Here is a 10,432-nt window from a genome sequence, read left to right as displayed (position 1 = left end):
GTTAAAAGAAGTTGTTTACATCAAACAGTTTACAACATCTCACCCCATAGGAACACATTGCTGCACCCCTAATTCAACCTGAAGCCTATGTGGGTTATGAATGTCTTATGAACCTGTCTCAATGACAATCCATCAAGCCACTATGAGGTCACTCTGTGTGATTCTAAGCTTCTGGAGCAACCGGAAGTGATAAAATCACCCTAAAAGTGTTTTGCCATACCCAACCAGCAGTTGTGATATATAGTGCATTAACCCTGTGTAAATCAGTCAGTTCTTAACGTATAGACTTAAAACTCAGGATTCTGTAAAAGCATACCCGATCAGGATATGTATTATACTTTACTTCCTGTGCCAAACGGAAGTGCCTTAAAATGGGTGTCATAGGTGCTGTTTCGAAGGTTTAAAAAGGTCAGATCTTTCCAAAACTTTAAATGTGTGAATCGGTCAACCCTCATGAACTGTAAATCAGTAATTTCGCTAAACAGATGTCAAAGAAAAGCTCCTCTCTCACACACACACACACACACACAGCAAGGACGGAGTGAAAAAGTATGGTGCTTAAAGACACACAGAGCCTTAAATGCTTTTAGGGGGATCCAGACTTCCATACCCGCTCTGGGAGCGCTATACTACGCGCAAATCAATGGGTGCTGGCCTGAGTGATTTAGTAGGTTTTCAAAAAAATTTCTAAGTCCAAACTTTTCGTGCACCTGGTATTTTTTTGGGTTACAAGGCGTCATTTTTTCAAAACGGTTGAAATTGCTTTAGGGGCATCCAGAGTGTCACATGACCGGATGAGGTAACTATTTTGTTCTTCTTGTAACTTCTCGGTAGCCTAGAAGCTTTCTGGTGTTTTGCTGCTCGACCACAGGTCGACGCAGGTATTGCACTTGATTTATCGTTATCGTAACCGTAGGTGTAGCCAAGTGGAGAAACGAAAGCTTTCTAGCTATTTCGCACTGACGGTAATTTGAAACAAGAACGTTTCTAGTAAAAAGGTGCTTACACTCAGAGCCATGTATTTACAACAGCCACCCTAGCCTTATTACGGGTTAACGTTTTGGTAATTTTGGTTGGCAAACAAATGTAAGACTAAAATGACTGCATACGTTTCCCCAAATGTTTACGAAAAAAAAATGTTTTGTTATTGATGGACAATGGCAAGGCTGCCATTGTATTTTCAGTTACATCTTGTTCAATAAAAATGGTTTACACGTTTATTTTTTAAGAAATACATGGAACTACAACCGAATAAAACACATTAACCATCATGCATTGCTTACATTCATTCTATACTGAAAAGTCTGTTCAGAAAAATCGAAAACGTAATAGGCATAAACCACAATGTTTTAATAGGGATTAAATAAAGACATATATATATATAACCTCTTATGTGTTATGGTTAAAAAAAGAAAAAATATCTATATATTCATAACGTAAAATAAATAATCACAGGCGATCGCGTCTATGGTTGTTGCAACGGCTTGTGTCGCCTACTGGTTAAATTCGTGTCTTTTGCACGAATTAAGTAGCAAAGAATTCGTGTATTTTCGCCAAATTAAGTACACACAGAAATTCGTGTATTTTCAAACGAATTGAACCACCCCAAAAACACCCAAAAATGCACAAAAACGCACGAAATCTGCTGAAATACATTTTGTAACTATATCGCGAATTGAATGTGAGGCTGGGCTGGAATTTGAGGGTTTTATGCGCCAGACAAGCTTCAGGGAGAGCGCGATGGTTTCCTCTGTTCAGTAAATTACCCCGTTATTAAAAACTACAGTCTCAGATTGGTACATAACATTTTTGGACATTTAAATTGACACAGAATAACCATACAATTTTGAAGAATATAACTTAAATACGTCATGAGCTTAGTACAATTATATACCCCATTAGAATCCACATAAACGCTGATTTAACTCCATTATTAGTTAATGTAAAGATCAATGTATAGATTAAAAGCATTGTTAAAACTATGTCAGTCTTGGTATCTAGAGCACGTTTAATTTGACAGGGTTTACATTCCCCTGGCCCCATCGCTCAGTTATATACAACAATAAGTGGAGAAACGCACGATTTGTGTAGTATTTCCACTTATTTACAACTTCCCCAACTTGGAAAGAGATTCAGAGGAAGTCAGCATGACAACTACTTTACACGGAAATGTTCTAACGTTGTATGCCCTCAGACTTCTAGGACCTATGAGATAAAGTCATGCCAGCACCATTTCACTTGAACAGAGAGATGAGAAAATAGATTTACACAATCAATATGTTTTATTTTTTTCAAACTTTATTTAACTAGGAAAATCAATGAAGAATACATTATTTACAAATGTTTATTTACAGTGTTTCTAGATTAGAAAACAAAGAGGCTGGTGGCAGTTATATTGTCTCAAGGTATTTAAAGAAATTACAAAGTTAGCCTTGTTCAACCATCCTGTTTAGTCATGCTGTTGGGTCAGAGTTGAGATGCATGTTTGATCACAAATACCTTAATAGCTTCTACTGAGCCTAAGAACACATATTTTTTTATTTTTTTTTAATGTAGTCGAAGCAGGGACACTTTCTTCAGGAAACAGTACCAAATATACAGTAAAAAATTACTGTTTCCGAGAGCAAAAGCATTCACTGTCTGTTTTTGGTTGTTTTCATATCTCATCTCTAAGAAAGTCAGAGACCTACAAGGTCAACAAGAGAATGGGTGGAGATAAATCAAAAAACCGAGCGGATAAGGCAGAGAAAGACCTCGATCAAACCAAAAACGGAAAAAAAGAAAGTGAAGAAGGGAAAGACGACTGAAAACGATTACAACCAACTCCTTGCTAAGAACGTGAGACTGGAAACAGAACAAAAGATGGAAGAAGAACGAAGACAGGAGCTCGAGAAAGAAAGACTACAATTAATGGAACACAATAGACAGCGAGAGAAAGATGAAAGGACCAGGATTAAGCAGGAAAAGGAGATTGTAAAAGGAGAAGAGATTGCAAAAGGAGATCAGAACACTGTATAAAAAAAGGGCATAAACTGTTTAATTTATCCACAAAATGTATTATTGAACAACGCACACAATCATTGTAAACTTTTAATATCCACAATTGCACTGCCTGTTTTATTTTCCACATTCTGTGTTTATAGGGATAGTTCACACAAATGACAGTGGTTTTATAATCCTGTTTGCAGTCTTTGGTTTTGTTTACCTGGCTGCTGCCACCAAATGCTTTTCAAAACCAATGCCTGTCAATATCTGAGAATCCTCTGTAGCTTTGCCATAAATAGATTCTATTGATGCCTTGTCTGATCTCTTCTCTGACACGTTACACCTAACACAGAACAATCCAAACAGCTTATTCAGGACTCTTATAGGCTGGCATTCAATGCATGCAGTATATAAAAAGTACATGTATCTTGACCAGAAGCATTATGTTGGCCAGTAGTGAAGCCCCAGATGTTTTTGGTCCAGCTCCGACCCTTTTGAGGGTATTATTATGAAAAAAATATATACATTTCAGTCTGAGTTTTCATAACCACACATCACTTGCGCTATGCACATTTTAATGACTAAAATAAACAATCCAATATATCTGCTTGGCAGTAGCAGGCACTGCAAGAAGCCCCTGATGTGACTCAGTGTCTGCTGTGATTGGTAGAGATATAACAACGCAGTGGACCGCTCTTATCCCTTGACCCCACCCCTACAGCACTGGTTAGACGTCAATCCCATCACTCAGTAAAATACCTCAAAATAACACAGCAAATATGGATACTCCAGAATTTCTTCCGAAAGGCAAATAAAGTGAGCAGGTTGAGGCAGTAATAAATGCCGTAGAACAGCCAGAAAGTCAAAGGGCAGCAGCAGAGTTAGCCACAGGTTTGGCGGCAGCTAACTAGTCTCCATCAGCATAAGGGTAGGCTAATGCTTATAAATTAGCGGTCAGTATCCTAAAGGTATTTGATGTGAGTTTGAGTTATTTAACAGTATATTTAGTGAATGGGAAAGCTAAGAATGTTGATATAAGTCATGATATTAGGAAAAGTAATTACTTCCAGCGAGTGTATTCGATGGGTTTCGTTTCTGTAGTTAGCTAAATAAAAATAAAAGCTGAGACCGAAGAGATGAGCAAATTTTTTTCTGACTGAAGCACATATCTTCTGACAGTGACACAGCGCCCCCATGTGGACTGAAGCTGAACTTCACGCCAACATATTTAACCCTTTCAAAAATGAGCAATGTTGGTGGTAGAACTAACTAAATGAAATGAATCATAGGTCTTACAACCTATATCATTCTACAAGTAAACACGATTGGCTCATGTCTGTTATTTCCATATAGGCTATGTAACTATTTGAGGCGTTCTGCATTAGCATCGAATAGCCCCAGCGATATGCAACTTTTCAGGGAAGTTAGGAACCAATATACTCAGTCAGTTAGGAAAACTAAGGCTAACTTTTTCAAACAGAAATTTGCATCCTGTAGAATTCATTCCCAAAAGTTTTGGGACACTGTAAAGTCCTCCCAGCTGCCCACTGCTCTGAGGCTAGGAAACTCTGTCACCACCAATAAATCTACGATAATCGATCATTTCAACAACCCTGCTTCTCCTTCACCAAAATCCAGACACCTGATGTTCTGAAAGAGCTGCAAAATATGGATCCCTACAAATCAGCTGGGCTAGACAATCTGGACCCTCTTTCTAAAATTATCCGCCGAAATTGTTGCAACTCCTATTACTAGCCTGTTCAACCTCTCTTTCGTATCGTCTGAGATCCCCAAAGATTGGAAAGCTTTGGAGACACTCTAGACCCAAACTGTTATAGACCTATATCCATCCTGCCCTGCCCTGCCTTTGTAAAATCTTCGAAAGCCAAGTTAACAAACAGATCACTGTAAATAGCACACCCAGCTACCTCATCCCCATATTGTTATTTATCCTCTTGCTCTTTTGCACCCCAGTATCTCTACTTGCACATCATCATCTGCACATCTATCACTTCAGTGTTAATGCTAAATTGTAATTATTTCACCTATATGGCCTATTTATTGCCTTACCTCCCTACTCTTCTACATTTGCACACACTGTATATAGATTTTTATATTGTGTTATTGACTGTACGTTTGTTTATGTGTAACTCCGTGTTGTTGTTTTTGTCGCACTGCTTTGCTTTATCTTGACCAGTTGTAAATGAGAACTTGTTCTCAACTAGCCTACCTGGTTAAATAAAGGTGAAATAAAATAAAAATAAAACTGCCCATTATTAACTTGAAATAATTATTTTAATTAGTCATTTAGCTACTTACTTTTTCTATTGTTACATTGTCGAGAGGTGAACCTGCAAGTAAGCATTTCATTGCACTGTGTACTCCATGTATATGACAAATAAACAAACTTGAATTTAGACCAGGGGGAGGGCAGCCAGATAGAGAGATGGCCAGCTTTGTGGTTATATTGTACAGTGAACAAAACATTAAATACATAGGCCTTTAAATTGTGTCCTCAAATGTTATGTAATCTAAAAATCTCACATTAGCTGGTAGAACTGACGAGGTCTTATAACTCATTCCATTCTACAAGTACATTCGGTTTATATTCATAAAGCCTAGGGGGCTATGCAGATTATCTGTCGTGTTTGGAGTTGTGTTGCGCTGTTATGTGAACACTTTTTTCTGTGAACACATTTTTCTTTAGTTGAGTTGACCTGGTTGTGTCAGTATACTAGGATAGGGCTGTAACGGTACAGGTATACCTACCAAACCGTTCGACATTTCAGTCCGCACTGTGAACCTGAATGAATACTAAAAACATTTTAAAAATAATAAAAACGCCATACCTACCATGCGTTGTATGCCACTGCCTCGTGAGTAAAGCTGAAAAAACATTGTAGGTTATTCTGTTAAAACAACTACAATTTATGCGCACATTGTAATCAAAATGTGAATGTTAACTGACGGATTTAAAACGCTCCTTTTGTGAGGTGCAGCCGGGAACTCTGTAGATGGTGAGTGGTGGGATCGATAAACCAGAATTGGAGGATCCTCCATCGTTTAAATCTCCCGGTTGGGAACATTTTGTTTTCACTGTCGATTACAACAGCGATGGACAGAGTTGTGGATAAAATGTTAATATGTTCTCCACTGCTCAACGAGAATAGCCCAGAGTGGCGCGTGTAGCTTGTCGGCCAATCACAAGTCATCAAAGTGCCACTACAGTCATAGAGCCTCCGTGTGGTACTAAATTATCATATTGGGTGATAAATAACCTAGCTATGACAAGCCACAAGTTTGTATTCTTGCGCAAATCGGCTTGTTACGGTTGGTTTCTATTTCTCCCTGCCCTCCTCTTCTGTGCGTTTTATGGCAGACTACACCCCAAAAAGGGGCACTGCCGCCACCAGCTGGACAGTTTGAAAACCAAAACATTTAAATAAAATAATGTCGTAAATAAATCCATACGTAGTAGTGAAACTAACTTAATCCATCCTAATAAAAATAGTACATTGCCAAAACAAACAAAACTCCCACTTCCTTTCTTTTAATTCTCCATATCTCCCTTCTCAGGCTTGAGGACCTGAGAGGGGTGGTACGTCTTGTGCCAATATTCTATGTAACTCCTTCGCTGAGAAATCTTTCAGCCCTGGGAACCGCTCCGCGGCATCCACTATGTTTTCTATCTTCCTGGACCTTCTCTCCACCTTGGCAGTGCCATTAATTACCACAGCTATAAAGGCCACAAAGTCCACCTTCTTAACCTTTAAAATGTCAGGATACTGCATCCTGCAGTGTAGGCCTATCCACTAAAATGGACTCTTCTGATGCACCATTCAAACTCCCAACCCTTTTCACAGCTGCTGCATATGAAATGCTGTGTACAACCCTGGCTTTGGCCACCTCATTCTCTTTCACCATTGTAAAGTATTCAGAAGATGTGGCTTCATGGTTCCCACCGCAATTGCAACATGTCACATTCATCATTTTTATAACACATAATATGATCTTTTCCACAACTTGGACATCTTGGTTTCTCCCTTCTGAAAACACTTGCTACATGACCAAAAGCTTTGCAARGATCCCACTGCATTGGTCTTTGGATAAAAACTCTGTAGTTAATATACCCTAACTGCACTTGAGTAGGGAGAGACTCCATATCAAAAAACGGGCATCCGACGGGCATCAATCACTCTTCAACATCTATTTCCCACGATATGCCAGATATTACCCCCTTGATAGGTGCACTGTTCCTAAGAGACACACGCGACACTTCAAACTTATCAAATTGGGTGAGAAGCAACACACGTTTCTTCTGTTCCTCAGAAGCACAAAAAATCTTAACAAGCCACCTCCAGTGATCCTCACAGCCTTCACTCTACCCAGCACTCTCTCCACCAGTTTGGATATCTCAAATGGATTCCTCAAGATTTGTTTATCTGCTGCTCATTTACAAACTATATTCCCACAAGATACGAAGTGACATTCTCTTATCTGTACTCTACTTTGTTCCGTTTTCCCCATTCTTTTGGACAATATTCCAATTCTCCTTGATTCTATCACCATTAGATTCAGAATACACTTCAACATCTGCTTCCGCCATATTTTTCACTAATTCACATCTTAGCGACACTTTCTCTGTTACCAGGCGTACTGAGAGAGAGAGAAAATAGTTTTTATAGTGTCTTTGAAGTTGTCATGATGTTTGATGTCTAGTGTCCTGTTTGGAACGTGGTGGGGGGAATGAACATTTCAAAGAGTAAGCATTTCAAAGAGTAAGGCCCCCCCCCCCCCCTTGGAAATAAAATAGGGGGGGCCTTACTCTTTGAAATGCTTACTCTTTGAAATGTTCATTCCCCCCACCACGTTCCAAACAGGACACTAGACATCAAACATCATGACAACTTCAAAGACACTATAAAAACTATTTTCACACTATAAACCGTGAGAACCAAACACATGGTCAATTTGGGTTGACTTTGGATATCCCTATGGGTCTAGTTAGGGACCATCAGTAAATGTATTGATTGACAGTGCCTAACTATTCCCGGAGCTAGGCTATCCAAAGTCAGGTGGCACACCAGCCACCTGAAGCTAATTGGCAAAGTGTATGGAATACTGTGATGTACGGAACACCGTTAGGTAGCAGTGGCTCTAGCTGGTACGTCCTTTCTCTTCAGGACATGGGGCCACTTCTCCAAAATGTGTGGGTCCTTGGGTAGCCGATGGCAGCTTACCGAGGGATTTTTTTGAGCCAATTCATACAGCCTGGCGCTATACAGTTCATGTTTGAATGACTAACTTTTGTCATCTTCGTTGTCTTCACCTAACCTCACTCTCTTCGATTCACTCTCCGTGCGACAACTCAATACCACGGACAATTAGCTGATTCCTGCCAGTGACTCACTGGCGTCAGTCGTTACTATGGCAATTAAAATCGGCGCTGACTATAGCTCAAATAAACCTTTTTGACGATCAAAATACTAAACATAGAGATGTTTTTATGTTAAATACATGTTTAAGATTAGTGGACTGAAAACATCTCTTAGATTTACTTCCTAAAGTGTTTCCATTCCCCTTTAAGTGATGCTCTGTTTCTGGTATTTTTCATGGTTTTAGAATTTGATGATGTAGGCCTTATTGGAATTTATTTCCCCCAACTGATGGCCTAAATCCATTATTCACACTTTGCCAATGATTAAAGTGTTATTCTGTATCTACGTGAATGGCATTCAAAACTTACTATGCAGTAAGGACAATGTAATAAAGTTTATATTCACCTTCACCCACTCACTAAAAAGTTTGGGAACCACTGAGCTAGAGGATGAATTCTGTCTCTCCAAGTTACAGTATAACAGCCACAGAGGCTTCCATTTACTCATGTGATTTACAAGAAGAGTGTGGGGATGGGTGGTCACATGTTTTACAAGACAAGAGCGATATGTCAAGGACGTCAGTATGAGACGGGGTGTAGCAGTGTCGTTTCCTGGCTATTGTGTGGGTTTCCTTTCCAGACATTTCCTGTTTAAATAAATGAAATCCATTCTTTTTGGGGGGGTTCATGCAACATGATTAATTAAGGGCAGTTCCCAGGAAAATGGAGTCCAAAGATTGTCGATGAGTGATATCGCCGATCGGAGGTGTGTACCTTTGCACCAAAGCTCGTCGATGGGCACCCCCATATATCCTCTTTTCGATAATTTCTTCGGGACCCAAACCGCACATACACCAGTTTCAATGGACACTTACTTACTCGAGACAGCTAACATAAACATATGTATGAGCAACCTAGAACTTTATAGATAGTGGTGCTAGTTAGCATTACAGGAGATCAAGCCTATTGGCAATGGTGAAAAAAGCAGTTTCCCCAAACGCCATATCTTGCCCCTTTCACTGTCGCTCAGTAGCCTTCGCTTTCCCCTCCGGCAATTTTAAAAGACCCCGAGAAGCTCCATTACCTACTTCAATCATGCAGAGACGGACAGTGTGGAGGTCTTGTTGTTACTTGCTGCGACAGGAAGGAAATGTTTTTTTAACATTACATGACTTGGTCAGCAACTTTAATAGTGAAATAACGCCTGAGCTGGGGCCTAACAATTAAGCCAAGTGTAGAACACTTACTGTACCGGTCGTCCGGACCAGCTGGGGCGAGCACTTCGGCCGAAACCGTTTTTAGTGCACATAGCCAGCTGCTAGCTAGGTTAACATCCTTTCTCATTCAGGCATTCGGGGCACTTCTGCCCAAACATGTGTGGATTCCTGGTAGCCGATGGCAGCTTACCCGGCAAGGGATTTTTTCTGAAGCACTTCACCACTAGCGCTTAGGCGCCGTATACAGTCGTCATGTCTGATGACCATAACTTGTTGTCATCTTCGTCGTCCCCAGTACCTCTCCTACCCCTCTCTCGATTTCCACTCTACCTTAGTGACGACAAAACTCAACCCACCAGATCACTTTTAAACCAATGGTGCTGACCATAGCCAAATAACACTTTGTGATGATCAAATACTAACTATATCGTGGGCCGTTTCATTTGGTCTTGGTTAACACTGCAGCGCTTATGTTAACGCGGTCCTAGAGACCTGACACAACCATGCTCCTTACGATCTACTTCCTAAGACGGACGCGGTCTTTCCATCACCCCTTTAGAGCTTGCTGGATGCTCGTTCTCACAAAAAAAGAATCATTTCTTTCATGGCCTCCCTCGGTAGAATCGATGGATCGTAGCACGATTGACTAATTTTGGCCTGCCACAACTGAGCCAGGCCTCCATGCTCGCATGTTATTCTCCATCCTCGCCAATGATATATTGGTTTATTTGTGACCCTACCCGTTGCGGTGGGGGAACCGTCAAGTCCAAAACACACCAGGTACGAGGCCAGCTCTAAAAGCTTTATTTCACACTTCACCCACCCGTGCATGGGCATTTTACTGGATCTTGTA

The sequence above is a fragment of the Salvelinus sp. IW2-2015 genome, unplaced genomic scaffold (genome assembly GCF_002910315.2).
Source record: "Salvelinus sp. IW2-2015 unplaced genomic scaffold, ASM291031v2 Un_scaffold1668, whole genome shotgun sequence".
Classification (NCBI taxonomy): Eukaryota; Metazoa; Chordata; class Actinopteri; order Salmoniformes; family Salmonidae; genus Salvelinus; species Salvelinus sp. IW2-2015.
The sequence above is the reverse complement of the archived record's forward strand: the minus strand, read 5'-3'. Positions refer to the sequence as shown.